Source organism: Mustela nigripes, chromosome 6, assembly GCF_022355385.1.
Source record: "Mustela nigripes isolate SB6536 chromosome 6, MUSNIG.SB6536, whole genome shotgun sequence".
Lineage (NCBI taxonomy): Eukaryota > Metazoa > Chordata > Mammalia > Carnivora > Mustelidae > Mustela > Mustela nigripes.
The window spans coordinates 68,292,636-68,309,642 of NC_081562.1; the positions used below are offsets into that span (position 1 = coordinate 68,292,636).

General features: G+C 35.5%; 1 protein-coding gene across 15 annotated transcripts in view; it reads left to right on the forward strand.

Annotated features, from left to right (window-relative positions):
- Nucleotides 1-17,007, forward strand: part of LMNTD1 (lamin tail domain containing 1) — a 497,491-nt gene that overhangs the window by 101,878 nt on the left and 378,606 nt on the right. For 12 of the 15 annotated variants that reach the window (XR_009404801.1, XM_059402767.1, XM_059402765.1 and 9 more), the window contains 2 exons: nucleotides 920-1,029; nucleotides 14,234-14,410. The gene's annotated coding sequence lies outside the window, so the exon portion shown is untranslated. The remainder of the gene's footprint in view (nucleotides 1-919; nucleotides 1,030-14,233; nucleotides 14,411-17,007) is intronic. The other 3 variants (XM_059402768.1, XM_059402762.1, XM_059402763.1) reach the window with 1 other exon arrangement.

Sequence of the window (17,007 nt, forward strand, 5' to 3'; positions counted from 1 at the left end):
TAGAGGTGTCTTCTTTCAATTTCATGCTTATAGAATCACAGATGGGAAATTTAAGAAGAAAAAGGCAGGGCTTTTAGTAAGGGTTTTAAGGGTGTTATGTTATTGTTATTATTCCTGAAAGAGTACCAACTCTCCATGCTCTTTAGTTTTTCTTTTGTTTCATAATGGAATTTAGGCAAATTTCCTGTGTAACACCCTCATACACATATCAAATTTTTGGAAAAAATAATATTTTCTTCTTCTCTATGTCATAGTTTCATGGTGGAACAAGCATGGTTTCTCTGTGTGTTTGTCCTGCACAGCTTCTTATGTGAAGTCTAAAATTAACTCTAGAGTTAAAATTTGAAGCAGTGTTCAAATCCTGGTTCTGCTGCTAGCAGTATCATAGGTTCTGTAAGCTTTTGTTTCCTCATCTACAAAATTGGGAAAACAATTGCAAAAATTGTAAGATAGGAGATAAGCATTGTGAATGGAACATAGCAAATATTCAGCAGTTGATATTATTTCTTTAATACAAACCATCTAATAGCCATTAACTCAGTCATTATCCACCTGATGAATATTGTACTGATGGGAAAGATCACTCTGCCTAACCAAATTTTATTGTTTTGTGTTGTTTTCTGGCCATGAAGGGGTATCTGCCTGGTTTACCGGTTTAGAAAGGAAGTACGTTCATTCATATTTGTGATAATATTAAAATTGCTATGAATCAAGAAAAACTATATATTAAATGGCACCTATTGTTTGGAACTGCATAGAACTGACCAGTTTGACCTTGTGACTCCCACAGAATGAGATTTGAAGCATTATTTCATTGTGAGGTTGCAGAATGCAGGGAGATAGAGCAGGCAAGGGCAGAAAATATTCCTCTGGGACCCTTCTGGGCCTGACTGACTCCTATTCTAATATTTTAAAATAGGGGGAGCACAGTGAAGAAATGGGCGATTTACAATGCTGTGTGCACATTGGCCGGCGCTGACAGCTTAATGGAGTCATCATCCCTTCCTCATTCTTGAGATCATCAATTAGGTAAAGCAAATGCAGACTGACATGACTTCTGTGGTTTCTACCACTTGATGTCAAAGACATTTGTTAAGATAGTTGTTCGGGGAAAGAAAGAGCAAGACATAATTTCTAAAGGTTAGGACCGTCTTTCTCCCTAACATGGATTGTGAATCACAGTCTTTTACAATTAAAATAGCTTTTTACTCAATGAAAAAATGAAACTTTCTTAAAAAATTGATTTATTAAATTGCTTAGATTTACTTTTGTTTTTAAAGTTACAACAATTCATTATATTTAATTATAAGGGAACTTCAAACTCATGCTTTTAATCTATCTAATCTCCTCTTGACTACAGATCCAATGTGTACAACCTTCATGTGTGGTCTCTTCTAGTTCAGAATCAACATATATTAATTCCACTGTATTCTTTTGAACATTTCATGGCATGGACATCAAAATAGAATATATATTTGTCACACCAAATTTTCTCTTTTCATCTTAGATATATTAAATAAAAACAACCAAAGAAAGGCAGTAATCAAATCACTAATGCCTACTGTTTTTTTTTTAGCAGAAATATTTACAATAAAATAAGAATCAGAACATAGATTTACCACCTAGAAATACATACTGACTGGTGCGAGGTGGTATCTCATTGTGTTGTTGTTTTTTAAGATTTTATTTATTTATTTGACAGGCAGAGATCACAAGTAGGCAGGCGGGCAGAGAGAGAGATGAAGGGAAGCAGGCTCCCTGCTGAACAGAGAACCCAATGCGGGGTTCAATCCCAGGACCCTGGGATCATGACCTGAGCCGAAGGCAGAGGCCTTAACCTACTGAGCCACCCAGGCTTCCCTGTCATTGTGGTTTTGATTTGTATTTCCCTGATGCTGAGTGATGTTGAGCAAATGTCTGTTGGCCATTTGGATGTCTTCTTTGGATAAATGTCTGTTCATGTCTTCTTCCCATTTCTTAACAGATTATTTGTTTTTTGGGTGTTGAGTTTGGTAAGTTCTTTATAGGTTTTAGATAATAGCCCTTTACCTGATAAGGCATTTGCAAATACCTTCTCCCATTCTGTCAGTTGTCTCTTAATTTTGTCCACTATTTCCTTTGCTGTGCAAAAGCTTTTTTATCTTGATGAAATCCCAATACTTCCTTTTTGCCTTTATTTCCCTTGCCTTTGAGACATGTCTAGCAAGAATTTGCTGCGCCTGAGATCATGGAGGTTACTGCCTGTGTTTTCCTCTAGGATTTTGATGGATTTCTCTTTGTTGTCCGATTGCTGAGGCTAGGACTTCTCATATTATGTTGAATAGCCATGGTTTTAGTAGACATCCCTGCTGTGTTCCTAACTTTAGGGGAAAGCACTCAGTTTTTCCCCACTGAGAATGATATTCACTGGGTTTTTCATAGATGGCTTTTATGGCATTGAGGTATGTACCTTCTATCCCTATACTTCGAAGAGTTTTGATCAAGAAAAGATGCTGTACTTTAACAGATGCTGCATCTATTATAGATGCAGAGAACTGCATCTATTGATAGTATCATATGGTTCTTGTCCTTTCTTTTATTAATGTACTGTATCACTTTGATTGATTTGTGCATATTGAAGTACCCTTGCAGCCCTGGAATAAATCCTACTTGATCATGGTGAATAATCCTTTTAATGTATTGTTGGATCCTATTGGCTAGTATTTTGTGAGATTTTTGCATTCATGTTCATCAGTGACATTGGTCTGTAATTATCCTTTTTGGTGGGGTCTTGGATTTTTGGGATCAAGGTAACTCTGGCCTCATTGAAAGACTTTAGAAGTTCTTCTTCCATTTTTTAAAACAGCTTCAGAAGAATAGGTATTAATTCTTCTTTAAATGTTTGAAAGAATTCCCCAGGGAAGCCACCTGGCACTGGACTATTGTTTGTTGGAAGATTTTTGATTACTAATTCAATTTCCTTGCTGATTATAGGTCTGTTCAGGTTTTCTCTTTCTTTCAGGTTAATTTTTGATAGTTTATATGTCTCTAGGAATGCATCCATTATTTCCAGATTGCCTAATTTGTTGGCATATAGTTGCTTATAGTATGTTCTTATAATTGTTTGTATTTCTTTTATGTTCATTATGATCTCTCCTCTTTCATTCATGATTTTATTAATTTGGGTCCTTTTTCTTTTCTTTTTGATATGTCTGGCAAGAGGCTTACTGATCTTTTTAATTTTTCCAAAGAACCAGATTTTAGTTTCGTTGATCTGTTCTATTTTTCTTTTGGTTTCTATTTTATTTATTTCTGCTCTAATCTTTATTAATTCTCTTCATCTGACAGTTTCAGGCTTTATTTGCTTTTTTTCTTCAGGTCTTTTAAGTGTAAAGTTAGGTTGTGTATTCGAGACCTTTCTTGTTTCTTGAGGAAGGCTTGTATTGCTATGTATTTCTCTCTTATGGCTGCCTTTGCTGCATCCCAAAGATTTTGAACAGTTGTGTTTTCATTTTCATTTGTTTCCATGTTTTTTTTCTTTAATTTTTAAATTTCCTGGTTGTCCCATTCATTCAGGTCTTTAACCTCCAGATGTTTGAATTCTTTCCAAATTTTCTCTTGTGAGTGAGTTCAAATTTCTAAGTGTTGTGGTCTGGGGATATGCAGGGGATCATCCCAATCTTTGGTACTAGTTGAGACCTGACTTGCAATACAGTATGTGATCTATTCTGTACAGTTTTCCATGTTCACTCAAGAAGAATGTGTATTCTGTTGCTTTAGGATGGAATGCTCTGAATATATCTGTGAAGTCCATCTGTTCTAGTGTGTCATTCAAAGCCCTTGTTTCCTGGTTAATCCTCTGCTTAGATGATCTGTTAATTTCAGTGAGTGGGTGTTAAAGCCCCTTACTATTATTGTATTATTATAGATGTGTTTCTTTAATTTTGCTATGAATTTGTTTATATGATTGGCTGCTCCCATGTTAGGGGCATACATATTTATAATTGTTAGATCTTCTTTTTGGAAAGACCTTTTTTTTTTTTTTTTTAAAGGTTTTTATTTATTTATTTGTTAGAGAGAGAGAGCGCGAGCACAGGCAGACAGAGTGGTAGGCAGAGGCAGAGGGAGAAGCAGGCTCCCCACCGAGCAAGGAACCTGATGTGGGACTCAATCCCAGGACGCTGGGATCATGACCTGAGCTGAAGGCAGCTGCTTAACCAACTGAGCCACCCAGGCGCCCCTGGAAAGACCTTTTAATGATGATACAATGTCCTACTTCATCTCTTATTACAGTCTTTGGTTTAAAATCTAAGTTGTCTAATGTAAGAATTGCCATCCCAGCTTTCTTTTGATGACCATTAGCATGGTAAATTGTTTTTCCACCCCCTCACATTCAATCTGGAGGTGTCTTTGAGTATAAAATGAGTCTCTTGGTGTCAGCATATCAATTTGTCTTGTTTTTTAATCCAGTCTGATACTCTGTGTTTTTTGATTGGGGCATTTAGCCCATTCACATTCAGAGTAACTGTTGAAAGAGATGGATTTAGTACCATTGTATTATCTGTAAAGTCACTGTTTCTGTATATTGTCTTTGTGTCCTTTTGTCTATGTTACGTTTGGGCTGTCTTTCCTTAAAGGATGCCTTTTAATATTCCTTGCAAGGTTGGTTTAGTGATCACAAATTCTTTTAGTTTCTCTTTGTCCTGGAACCTTTTTACTTTTCCTTGTATTTTGAATAACATCCTGGGTGGATAAAGTATTCTTGGCTGCATATTTTTCTCCTTTAGCACCCTGACTATATCACGCTGCCCTTTCTGGCCTGCCAGGTCTCTGTGGGTAGATCTGCTGCTAGTCTAATATTTCCACCTTTGCAGGTTACACACTTCTTCTTTTTTTTTTTTTTTATATATTTTTTTTTTTTTATTTTTTTTTTTTATTTTTTTTTTTTTTTAAACATATATTTTTATCCCCAGGGGTATAATAAGAGATGAGGAAGGACACTATATCATACTCAAAGGGTCTGTCCAACAAGAAGATTTAACAATTTTAAATATCTATGCCCCCAATGTGGGAGCAGCCAACTATATAAACCAATTAATAACAAAATCAAAGAAACACATCAACAATAATACAATGATAGTAGGGGACTTTAACACTCCCCTCACTGAAATGGACAGGTCATCCAAGCAAAAGATCAGCAAGGATATAAAGGCCTTAAATGACACACTGGACCAGATGGACATCACAGATATATTCAGAATATTTCATCCCAAAGCAACAGAATACACATTCTTCTCTAGTGCACATGGAACATTCTCCAGAATAGATCACATCCTCGGTCCTAAATCAGGACTCAACCGGTATCAAAAGATTGGGATCATTCCCTGCATATTTTCAGACCACAATGCTCTAAAGCTAGAACTCAACCACAAAAGGAAGTTTGGAAAGAACCCAAATACATGGAGACTAAACAGTATCCTTCTAAAGAATGAATGGGTCAACCGGGAAATTAAAGAAGAATTGAAAAAAATCATGGAAACAAATGATAATGAAAACACAACGGTTCAAAATCTGTGGGACACGACAAAGGCAGTCCTGAGAGGAAAATATATAGCGGTACAAGCCTTTCTCAAGAAACAAGAAAGGTCTCAGGTACACAACCTAACCCTACACCTAAAGGAGCTGGAGAAAGAACAAGAAAGAAACCCTAAGCCCAGAAGGAGAAGAGAAATCATAAAGATCAGAGCAGAAATCAATGAAATAGAAACCAAAAAAACAATAGAACAGGTTACACACTTCTTGTCCTGACCTGCTTTTATGATTTATTTTTTGTCCCTGACATCTGCAGTATTCATTATATGTCAGGGTGTCAATCAATTTTTATTGATTTTGGAGGGGATTCTCTCTGACTCCTGGACTTGAATTCCTGTTTCCTCCCCCCAATTAAATTAAGGAAGTTCTCAGTTATAATTTGCTCCAATATACCTTTTGCCCCTTTTTTCTAGGATCTAGGATCCCAACTATTCTAATGTTTTGATTTATGGTGTCAGTTATCTCTCGAATTCTCCCCTTGTGATCCAGTAGTTGTTTATCCCTCTTTTTCCCAGCCTCTTTATTCTTCATCATTTTGTCTTCTGTATCGTTGATTCTCTCTTTTGCCTCATTTATCCTAGCAGTTAGAGCCTTCATTTTTTTATTGCATCTCATTAGTAGCCTTTTTTATTTTGACTTGGTTAGATTTTAGTTTTTTTATTTCTCCAAAAAGGGATTCTCTAGTGTCTTCTATGCTTTTCTCAAGCCCAACTAGTATCTTTGTAATCATCATTCTGAGCTCTAGTTATGACATCTTACTTATGTCCATACTGATTAGGTCCCTGGCAGTCAGTACTGCCTCTTATTCTCCTTTTTGAGTTGAGTTTTTCCATCTTTTCATTCTTGCAGAAAATGGTCACTTTTCTATTTGTAAAGCTGCAGCTATTCTTTTCCTAGCTCTCCAGTTGAGTTCACAGCTGTTCAGAATGATTTGATAGCAGTCTAGCTGACCTCCAGGGACCAGACAAAACTAAGGTCTCCTACTTCTATTCCACCTTGGACTTCCACCAGCTTTTCAGTTTCTTACTAGAGAAAATAACTAAGCAAGAAGAGTTCTGGAATAAGAGTCTGTCCCAGATGAAAAACACTTTAAAATATTTTTTTCATTATTGTCTATGAATTAAATGTCATAGCCTTGCCCTTTGGAGAGAGTCACATACTATAACCCATACTGGAGATGAGATTTGTGTATTTAAATTCAGCTTTGGCTGATAAAATCTAGTGTTTTTATTTTCTCTGGATAAGTACCCAGAAGTGGTATTGATTATATGGTAGTTCTATTCTTAATTTTTTTGAGGAAATTTTGTACTGTTTTCCATAGTGGTGGCACCGATTTACATTCTAACCAGCAGTGAAGAAAGGATCTCTTTTCTCCACTTTATTCCCAACACTTGTTATTTCTTTTATTTTTGATAATAGCCATTCTACGGGTCTGAAGTGATATCTCATTATGATTTTGATTGGCATTTCCCTGATTATTAGTGATATGAACATCTTTTCATGTACCTATTGGCCACCTGTGGATGTCTTTGGAAAAATGTCTTTTCAAATGATTTGCCCATTTAAAAAATCAGACTTTTTGTTGTTGTTGTTGTTATTGAGTTCTCTATGCATTTTGAATATTAGCTCCTTACCTCATATATGATTTGCAAATATCTTCTTGCATTCAGAATTTTGCCTTTCTATTTTATTGATGGTTTCCCTCACTATACAGAAAGAAGCTTTTTAGTTTGATGTAGTCCCTTTGTTTTTTGTTTTGTTTGCTTTTGTTATCTTTGCCTAAGAAGCCAGATTTTAAAAATATATATATATTCCCAAGATTAATGTCAAAGAGTTTACTTGAAAATATTTTTTCCTTTTATGGTTTCAGGTTTTACATTTAGGTTTTTTTTTTTTTAATTTTTTTTTTATAAACATATATTTTTATCCCCAGGGGTACAGGTCTGTGAATCACCAGGTTTACACACTTCACAGCACTCACCAAAGCACATACCCTCCCCAATGTCCATAATCCCCCCCCCTTTTCCCAAACCCCCCCCCCCGAGTAACCCTCAGTTTGTTTTGTGAGATTAAGAGTCACTTATGGTTTGTCTCCCTCCCAATCCCATCTTGGGTCTTTAATACATTTTTAGTTTATTTTGTGTATGGTGTAAAATAGGAGTCCTCTTTCAATTTTTTGCTTGTGGCTGTCCAGTATTCCCAACACCATTTATTGAAAAGACTGCCCTTTCCCCCTTGTATATTTTTGCCTCCTTTGTCATAGATTCATTGACTATTTATGTGTGGTTTTTTCCCTGAATTTTCTTTTCCATTCCATTGATCTATGCATTGGTTTTAATGTCAATACCATATTGTTTTGATTATTATAGCTTTTTAGTGTAGTTGTAAATCTTGGAGCACTACACCTCCAGTTTTATTCTTCTTCCTCAGATTGCTTTGGCTATTTGGGGTCTTTTTTGTTCCATACAAATTTTAGAATTATATGTTTTAGTACTGTGAAAAAATGCCATGGGAATTTTGATAGAGATTGCATTAAATTTGTTGATTACTTTGGTAATATGAACATCTTAACAATATTAATTCTTCAATTTATTAGCACAAAATATACTTGCATGCATTTGTATCTTTAATTTCTTTTATTATTGTCTTATAGTTTTCAGTGTACAGGTGTTTCACCTCCTTGGTTAAATTTCTTCCTAATTATTGTATTCCTTTTGATGCCATTCAAAATGGAATAGTTTTTAAAGTTTCTCTTCCTGATAAATTTCTATTATTAGTATGTAGCAACACAACCAATTTTAATTTACTAATTTTGTGTCCTGCAACTTCACGGAATTTATTTATTAGTTCTAATTGTTATTTGTGGAATCCTTAGGGTTTTGTATATACGGAATGATGTCATCTGCAAATAGTGACAGTTTTACTTCTTTCTTTCCTATTTGGATGATTTTTGTTTCTTTTTCTTACCTAATTGCCCTGGGAACAGCTTCCAATATGATGTTGAATAAAAGTGGTGAAAGTGGGCATCCTTGTCTTGTTTCTGATTTTAGACAAAAAGCTTTCAGCTTCCCACTTTTAAGAATGATGTTTGCTGTGGGTTTGTCATATATCACCTTTATTATGTTGAGGTAGATTCCCTCTAGCCTCACTTCATTGGAAGTTTTTATCATAAGTGAGTGTTGAATTTTGTCAGATGCTTTTTCTGCATCTATTAAGATAATGATGTGATTTTTATCCTTCATGTTGTTATTGTGATGTGTTGTGATTGATTTGCAGATGTTGAATCATGCTTGCATTGTGGAATAAGTCCCTCTTGATCATAATGTGTGATCCTTTTAATGCATTGTTGAATTCAGTTTGCTAATATTTTGTTGAGGATTTTTGTTTACATCTACATTCATCAGAGATATTAGCCTGTAATTTTCTTTTTTTGTTGTGTCCTTGTCTGGTTTTGGTATCAGGGTAATGCTGGCCTTGTAAGGTGAATTTGGAAGCTTTCCCTCCTTTCCAATTTTTAGGAAGAGATTGAGAAGGATAGGTATTAAATTTTCTTTAGAAGTTTGCTGGAATTACCCAGTGAAGCTGTCTGGTCCTGGACTTTTGTTTTTTGGGAGGTTTCTTTTATTATTGATTCAATTGCCTTACTAGTTATCAGTCCATCCAGACTGTTTCTTCATTTTTATTTCTTCTTTTTTAAATTTAATTTTATTTTTCAGTGTCCCAAGATTTATTGTTTATGAACCATTTCCAGTGCTCCATGCAATATATGCCCTCCTTAATACCCACCATCAAGCTCACCCAACCCTCGAACCCCCTCCCTCCAAAACCCTTAGTTTGTTTCTCAGAATCCACAGTCTCTCATGGGTTATATATTTCTAAGAATTTATTTATTTTTTAAGAAAAGCATATATTTCTAGGAATTTATTCATTTTTTCTATGTTGTACAGTTGTTGGCATATAATTATTCATGGTAAGCCTCTTATGATCTTTTGTATTTCTGTAGTATCTTTGTAACTTCTCTTTTATTTCTAATTTTACTTATTTGAGACTTCTCTCTTTTTGTCTTGGGAAATCCAGCTGAACATTTGTCCATCTTGCTCATCCTTTCAAAAGAAGCAGCTCTTAGATTTATTGATCTTTTCTGTTGTTTTTTAATTCTCTATTTCATTTATTTCTACTCTAATCTTTATTACGTCCTTTCTTCTACTACCCTTGGACTTTACCTGTTCTTTTTTATCTAATTAGATTGTTTATTTGAGCTTTTTCTTGTTTCTTGATGTAGGGCTGTATTGGTCCCAACTTCCCTCATAGAACTATTTTTGATGTATCCATAGATTCTGGGTTATTGTATTTCCATTTTCTTTTATCTCAAAGTATTTGTTAAATTTCCCCTTTGATTTCTTCATTGACCCATTGGTTGTTGAGTACCACATTGTTTAATCTTCACATACTTGTGAATCTTTCAGTTTTCTTATTGTACTTGATTTCTAGTTTTATACCATGTGATCAAAAAAGATATTTGAAAAGATTTCAATCTTCTTAAGTTTATTGAGATATGTTTTGTGGTCTAAAATGTCATCTATCCTGGAGAAAGCTCTTCATGTGCAGTTGCAAAGAATATGTATTTTGCTGCTTTTGGATGGAATGATCTGCATTTTTTATTAAGTCCATATGATCTAATGTTTTTAAGGCTGATATTTCCTTATTAATTATTGTCTGGATTATTTATCCCTCAATATAAGTGGGATATTATAATCCCCTACTATCATTGTATTGCTGTTAATTTTTCCCTTTAGATCTATTAATATTTGGTTTAAGTATTTAGGTGCTCCTAGGTTTGGTATGTAAATATTTACAAATGTTGTGTTCTTTTATTGGATTTGCACCTTTGTCATTAAGTAATGCCTTCCTTTGTCTTTTATTACAGTCTTTGTTTTAAAGTATTTTGTCTGATATAAGTATGGCTTTCTTTTTATTTCCAGTTGCATGGAAACTTTTTCCATCCCTTCATTTTCATTGTATATGTGTCTTTAGATCTGATGTGAGTCAGATCCAATGGGTTTTTATAATGGGTTTTTGTTTTGTCTTGTTTTTGTTTTTGTTATCCATTCAAGAACTCCATATCTTTGATTAGAGAATTTAGTCCATTTATATTTTAAGTAATTATTGAATAGGTATGTACTTGTTGCCATTTTGTTCATTGTTTTCTAGAGATTTTGTAGTTCCTCTCTGTCCCTTTCTTCTTTTCTTTCTTGCTTTCTTTGTGGTTTTATGAATTTTAGTGTTATTTCAGATTCCTATCTCATTATCTTTTGTGTATCTACTGTAGGTTTTTGCTTTGTGATTATTGTGAGTTTCATATAGAACAGTCCATTTTAAGTTGGTGGTAACTTAAGCATTCTTACATAAAGTCTACTTTTTTACTGCCTATCCCTGCATATTTTATGTTTTCAATGTCATATTTTACGTTTTTTATTTTGTATATCCCTTAGCTGATTATTGTAGTTACAATTGATTTTATTATTTTGTTTTTTAACCTTCATACTAGCATTATAAGTGATCATTACTTTCTATATTTTCTTGTTATTAGTGCTGTTTCTTTTTAGCTTAAAGAAGATCCTTTAACATTTCTCATATGGCTGGTTTAGTGTTGATGAACTCCCTTACCTCTTGCTTTCCTGGAAAATCTTTAATCTTTCTTTCAGTTTTGAATGCTAGTCTTGCCAGGTATAGTATTCTTGGTTGGAAGTTCTTTCTTTTCAGCACTTTAAATATATGATGCCACTCTCTTCTGGCCTGCAGTGTTTCTGCTAAAAATTCAGCAGGTAGTCTTATTTATTTATTTATTCAAAAGATTTTATTTATTATTTGAGAGAGACAGAGAGAGCACACGAGCAGTGGGGAGAGGCAGAGGGAGGGGGAGAAGTAGGCTCCCTGGTGATCCAGTCAGGAGCCGGATGTGGGGCTCCATCCCAGGACCTGGAGATCATGACCTGAGCAGAAGGCAGACACTGAAACATCTGAATCACCCAGGCGCCCCTCAGTGGGTAGTCTTATGGGGGTTTTCTCATATGTAACAGGCTGTTCTTCTCCTGTTCCTTTTAAGATTCTTTATCTTTAACTTTAGACATTTTAATTACAATGTGTCTTGGTATGGATTTCTTTGGGTGTATCTTTTTTAGAATTCTCTGAGCTTCCTGGACCTGTAGGTCTGTTTCCTTCCCCAGCTAAGGGAAATTTTCAGCTTTTATATTGTCAAGTATGTTTTCTTCCCCTTTCTTTCTCTTTTTAACTCCTGAGACCCCAGTGATGCAAATGTCATTCTGCTTAATATTGTTTCATAGGCCTTTTAAATTATCTTCACTTTTTGAATTCCTTTTTGTTGTTGCTGTTGCTCTATTTGGGTAAGTTCCACAGTGCTGTCTTCTAGGTCATTGATCCCTTTTTCTCCATCACCTAATCTGCTTGCTGTTGAACACCTCTCTAGTGAATTTTTTTTTTTTTTTTTAGTTCAGCTATTGCATCCTTCAGCTCTGTGACTTCTGTTTGGTACTTTCTCATTTTTCTATCTCTTGTTGAAGTTCTTATGATATTTATTCTTTTTTCTCTTGAATTTGGTCAGCATTTTTTGACCATTACTTTAGAGTCTTTATAAAGTAGACTATTTATCCCTATTTCATTAAAGTCTTTTTCCAATGTTTATTGCTCTTTCATTTGGAACATATTTCTGAGTTTTTCATTTTGCTTGACTCTCTATGTTTGTTTCTATATATTAGGTGAAACAGCTACCTCTCCTCCTGGAAGGAGTGTCCTTGTGTAGTAGATGAACCTTATCTTTTAACCTTCCCCTGGCTCTTGGTTGTCCGCCAAACCTTTGTGATTATCTCAGTAGCCTAATTTGTTCTTTATAGGTATTAGTTATTGAAGGTGTGCCAACAGTGTTCCAAAGGGAGTTATTTCAGTCAGTACCTAGATGAAGGCTGATTAGAAGCCAGATCCTCAGGAAACAACATTTATTTATTTATTTAAGGTTTTATTTATTTATTTGATCACAAGTAGGCAGAGATCACAAGTAGGCAGATAGAGAGAGAGAGAGGAGGGAACAGGCTCCCTGCTGAGTAGAGAGACTGATGTGGGGCTCAGGGCTCAATCCCAGGATGCTGGGATCATGACCTGAGCTAAAGGCAGAGGCTTTATCCCACTGAACCACACAGGTGCCCCAGGAAACAACTTTTAAAGTGTGCAAATATATATAGTCTTGTGGGAACAGAATCATAGATCCTGCTGAACCTAAACAGGATCTAGAGGTGTTCCTTGAAAAACATTTGCAAGAACTGGGGCTTCAGAAAAGTGTTTAAGCATCTTTCTGGGAGCTCTGGTGAGGTCAAGGGAGAGTGCACAGATGGTATGTCCTTACCTATATTCCCTAAGAACAGCTCTGTAGCCTTAAATGTGTGACAAATTTGAATCCTGTCCCTCAGGTTGAAACTCCAGGACATTTAAGTGGGACTTTTTCATGTGCAGCCTGGGGGTGTTGTTTCAGTGTGCTGTCTACTGCCAAGAATTGTCTTTCTGATTGTTACAGACCCTGGGGTCCAGAAGCACAAGTCCCTTTGACCATCAGAGCCAGATAACCAAGAGGCCTTCTCTGTGTGGATTGTACTCCCCACCAGCTTCAGTGATGCTGTAGTTGCCTGTGGCTTTATTCAGTCCAGGAGAGAGCGTTGGGTGCAGTCTGCCTACAGCTTTAGTGATGCCAGAGAAGAGCTCTAGGAGTACAGCATGCTGATGTCTTTAGTGAGGACTGGGATGTGCTCCTTGGGGGCAAAGCAAGTCTGTGGCTTTATTAAGTTATGTCCATGAGTGCCTGCCTGTGTTGCGTTAGCAAGGCAGAGAGGGAGTGCAAAAAATGTCACTCTCCAGTGCCTTTGCCCCCAATGAAAATCCCAACTAATTAATGCACCTTTGGCAGATGCTTTTAAAAATAGTGGCTGACTCACCCTCACAAATAATCCAGTCCCCTCTCAAACTTCTGCCTTTGTCCTGATTCTTGGAATGAGTGAGTTTACACAGGAGCCCCTCAAAAGGAGTATCTCAGATTCCCACAACTCCTTGGATGTGAGCCCCATTGATTTTGAAATCCAGACATTTTCCATGCCTCCTCTCTGGTGCAGGTTCCAAGGGTTAGGGTGCCCAGTGTCGGGTATAAACCCTTCACTTTTCAGGGAGAGGTTCTGGTCTATGAGATCTCTCCCCGGTTTGTGCTGGCATGTGCAGGTTTTGGTAAGACTTTTTCCTCTCTTATACCTCCTCCTCCCTAACCCTCTCCAGTCCTTTTATCCCTGTTGTAGAAGAACTGTTCAGCTAGTTTTCTTGTTATCAAGTGGGAATTAATCCATATGTCTTTGTAGATTTGGTGTGTTCATAGGACTAAGTAAGTTCAGGGTCTTTTTATGTTATCATCTTTTTACGTTATCATCCTTTTATGATATCATCTTGGACCACATTTTCTATTTCTAACATATCTTAAGGAATCGGAAGAATTTCTTACCTTAACCAATTTGAATAAATGTGATTTGCTGGGTTTTTTGGTTGGGATTTTCTCAATGGCCTCAAGGACAATCTGACCTTTTCATTTATTCTCTTATAATAAAATGTACAGGGCATTTCACAAGTTGAGCAACAGGCTGCCCACTCAGAGGCATCACCCCACACCATAGGAAGAGAACCTAAATCAAGGATTCCAGAGATTCCAAACAACCAATAATATGAAGAAGAAGCCAGTGTGGCAGAGGTGATCTGGATCCAAGAAGAAATGGAAAATGCCTATAATAAAAAAGTAAGTCTCTAATTATAACATGTGCTCTTGTTTGTCTTTTTTGCAGAATTTAAATGCTATTATAATTCATTCAACTGCTTTCTTCCTCCAAGACCGAATCATTGCTAGTGTTTACTAAAGAAAAGTGTATTGTATCTTGGTCTTTAGAAAGACTTTTAAGTTTTTCTTATCTCAGTGAAAAAGGTTATTATCACAGTGGAAGGGCTCAATTGCTCAAATTATATTTTGGAAATTTAATTATTTCTTGGAGTCTTACTCTTCCACTTACTAGCTATTTGATCTCGGTCACTTTTTAAATTTCCATCTACCACAGTTTCCTAATCTGTAAGACTGTAAAAAATAATAGTATCCATAAGCATTTAATAATTGTTAGATACTGGCAGAATTATTGTTAAATGAATGCCTTGCAGTAGCCTTCCTATAGTCTTACCTGATGACTCTCAAGTATAAAATGTCTGGCAGATGAAGTACAGTGACATCAATAGTGGTCATTATCATTAGGCCTGGGATTGAACCAGGTGTTGAGAAAAATGAAAGCATGGTCCTAACCTTAGACATCTTAAAATTTATTTATGTGCATAAAAATATGTAGTAGCAAAGTTGTATTCTATTGTAAAAACTTATTAAGCTATATAATTTGTGTACTCTTTATGCATATATTAATCAATAAAAAGGACAAGAAATAGATAATTGCTATGACAATCCCCTAATGTGGGATAATAAAAAAAGACATTTATAGCCTAGTTGGAATTAGAAATTGGAATTAATTAATTTTTGGAACTACCACACTGATAATAAAGTAGAAATCATCATAAATCACCACTAATTTGATTACCTTTTTAGAACTAGAGTTAGTTCCCAAGCCAGATGAAAATATTTGCCTATTTACAGGACAACTAAAAGAATTGACTTGCTCTATGTCTACACTATTTGAACATGGCCTGCTAGAAAGTTGCAAGGAAGTAAGTCTAACAGAAGAGTTTGCTTAATTAATCTGGGACTTGCCAAAAAAGCAAGAAAGAATTTTTCTTCTATTTCTAGCAGAGGAGTCCTGGGACAGAATATCTACCCCTGCTTATCATAAGGCCATCCCTGAACCACTTATTGAGCCTCTGGGGATGAAGCTCTCACTGTCTAGCTTATAATATCACGGAGCATGGGAATATTGTGATTGACAGTCCCCAAAACAGCATGTTTTTGGAGACACTGTTCATTAAAGGAAAGAAGATAGGCAAGCAACTCACATTTGTTTGCAAAGCATGTCTAAACAAGTTTAGACATTCTCCTGCTTTATCAAATTTTCTAAGTGGACATAAGGGGACCAATTTAAAGATAACTGCTGCAATCTGGGTAGGACCAATGAGGACAATGGCTATGGAGAAGAGAAGTGATAAGCAGAAAGCTGATGGATGTAGTATGTATAGAAATGATTGACTCCCTGGGTGCAGAGGGAGGAATCCAGGGTAGATCCCAGAAATTCAGTTAGGGTGACTCAGCTGAAGGTGGGGGCATACCTCTTAAAAAAGGAGACAGGAAGAGAAGTTGAGGCAGAAAGGAAATCCCAAGTTCAGCTTGGGACGTGCTGAACATGGGACATGAATTGGAAAAACATTAAGTAAAACCATTCTGTAAAGATTAAAAAAATAGATTCTTTCAACAAATCTGAGATTTACATAATTCAAAACATCTACAGAAGGAAAAGAAAGAAGAAAAAGAAGAGTTCAGTGACTGAGTTTGTTCTGGCAAACCAGCTCATTGTGCACTGTGCTTTACTTGGGTCCTTAAAGCAGCCGTGGCCTTTCTTCCACTGCATTTTGTTACTATTGAGAATACCTCTTCAAAGAATATAATTTTTCTCATTTCAAAATAATTCATACCTTTTAGAGACCACTTGAAAAGGCAAAATAAAACAATACATCATGTACAATAATAAATATTTTGACACAGTCTATCCTTTGTATAATGTTTCTGGTTATAAATAACATGACATTATAAAAAATAGTCTAACAATACAGAAAAGAGTAAAGATCTCTTAAGTCTCACTACCTTGAACTAGGCCCTGTTTGTGTTTTGTTTATGTTTTCACGTATCTCAGACACATACACACCCACAAATGCACATTTACTTAACTGGGGTCATATTACATTTGCTCTTTTTATCGTGGGACATCCATGTATTTTTAAAAACATATTATTTACTTATATTTCTTTTTTGTTTCCTTCCTTCTCTTTATTCTCTCTCCAAAAGATCTCATATTAATGATGTATATATGTATATTTTATATTTAGTAAATTACATGTTATGTAAATATGTATACAGATGTTTTATGTGGGTATGTTTAATGGATATATACAAAACTGTAGAGGAATTGGTAATTGTTTTAAAATTGTTTTTAAAAACTAGGGTCATATTATATACACTTTCCTGGCTTTCCTCCCTTTTCCCCCATTTGTGAAAATCCTACCAAATCTCTGGTTTTAGGTATCACATTAGATTGTCTCATTTGCTTGAGAGTAACTTTCCTAAGAGTAGGGCCAGTGTCATATTTGTTTTCTATAAAACAGACAGGAACATAAGAGTGAATATACTGATATTAA